Here is a 2,240-nt window from a genome sequence, read left to right on the forward strand (position 1 = left end):
TAGATGTACTAAGCTAGGCCAAGGATTATCTGGCTATAATGCCATTTTTTACTATACCTGTTGGTACATTTCCTGTTGTTTACACACCATAATGTATTTCGTATTGTTGTAACACATTAAATCAATACATGTAGGTGTACAGCCCTACTGGGACCAGTTACAAGTAAACTGGATTATCTGTTATATTTGTGTACACCCACGTGTCTACGTTACCAAGCAGCCTGCTTACAGGGAGGTAAACACCAGGTAGCACTATCCATATTTTCCTATCAGATGAAAATAAAACCAAACCAGATATGAGTACCCATCTTATGATCCATATGATACTCACCCTTTGTCAGTAGTTTTGCTTTGCTAAATTCAATGAATTAGCTGCAGTTGAACAGCTACACAGCAATTGCAGAACTCCATGAATTGGAAGGTGAGAAACAATAGCAAAACATTATGTGTGAGAAGTCTGTGCATCCAGACCAATATAATTTGAGACTAATTTGTATTGTTGCTTCCAAAGTCTGCCAGTGATAAAACTGATGGATGTGTAGCAGGTTGTAACTGCTCCCCTGTCTACAGAACTTGGAGTCTTGGCTCCTTCTTCCCTTTCTCCTCCTCCTCCTCCTGGTAGACGTGGGCCACTGTTTCAGTGCTCAACTAATACGGTTGTTCTTTGTAGGGAAGGGCTGAAAGCCTTGAAAAGGGTTTTGGGATTAACCTGTTAGAAATTCTGTACTGCTGCAATGTGAGAAGAAATGTAACCTGACAACTAAGAGATACATTTTAAAGGAATATCTGGGGTTTTACCAGCATGTTATCCCATGGAAACTGAAGGGTAAAACTGTTTTAGATTTAGTGCTATTATTGCACCTTTCTGCAGTGTTCAGAATTAGTGCAGTGCATCAGGCCACCTTACCTTTTTTTAAACAATTAATCAAAAAAGGAGAAAAAAAAAAAAAGTAATGGAGTTTTTATTGATAGTGTGACATTTAGGTCCTTACTCTAGATTATATCTCTTCTTACAGCCTATGAATGGTCTTAATCTGCTGCAGACTATTAATTTCTGATTTTTTAAATGGTGGCAAACCAAAGATAATACACTATATTAGACCAGGAAAGCACAGCCCCTCTCTTGCCACTGTGAGATGGATGAGTTTGTGTCCTGTGTCCAGTCTTAGCCATAAGATGCCTAAAATGCTTACAGCTCAAAAACATGCTTGCAGGTGATGGTTCAGTGTGTGTTTATTATATTGAGTGACATTTCACTGCGCCTTGTGTAGCTGGGACATTTCAGTGCATTATCTACTGTCACTGTAATACTAGTAGATATTTTTTTATGTTTACAAAGACTGAGTTTACTAAGTTAGAGTAATTAGTTTGCACAACATGGCTGTTACAAAATTTTATTTAAATCAGGTGGGTTTTCTAACTCCATTTCCCTAAACCCTGGCCAAAATCACCAGAGGACATGGCTGCACCACTGCCAATGTGCAGCCAGCAGCAGCTGTGAGCAGAGCGCCAGTTCTCTGACAAATGCAAGCAGCTCAGGAAGAAGATGAAGTCAGCTGTCTTTATGACAGGGGCTTTTTTTGTGTCCTCAATGTACAATGTGTCTGCAACAAAACACAAGAGAGAATGAAAAAAAGTGGTCTTTCTGCAACATTTATTTTAAAGGGGAGGGAGTCAGACAACCCAGATGTAGACACGCGTTGTTTTTTTTTCCTTGAACAGATAAAACCATGGAAGACACATCCCATACTGGTCCGACTGGCTCAGGGAGACCTTTGTGCTTTTCTGATAAACACGGGCAAGGCCCTTTACACAACTCATTGGCCCTCTCAACTGATAGAACCATTTATCTACAACAAAGGCTGCCCTCTAGTCCCCTTGGCCCTGAGATGAGTTCATCTTCCTTTACAACAGCTACGATTACTCCCTATGTTCTTCCCTGAGCTGCAAAAGCACATTGTCCTTGCCTGGCTCCTCTGAGCCTTCTTCCACTTTAGGGGTGTGTTCACCAGTCATGCAAACCTGGGAGAGTGGAATGAAATGTTTCAGGAGCAGAGAGTCTTCATCAACAGATAACAACATTAGGAAATCATGACATAACAATACTCTGTCAAACTGAAGTTAGCGCTGAACTTGGTCTACAGTACAGACACTTGGAACAGCCACACAACTGTACCAGACAGAAAACAGGAGAAAATAAGGAATAAAGAAGCAAGTGAGGGGGGGAAAAAAAAAAAAAA

Source organism: Athene cunicularia (genome assembly GCF_003259725.1).
Source record: "Athene cunicularia isolate RWA chromosome 1 unlocalized genomic scaffold, athCun1 chr1_part1, whole genome shotgun sequence".
NCBI lineage: Eukaryota > Metazoa > Chordata > Aves > Strigiformes > Strigidae > Athene > Athene cunicularia.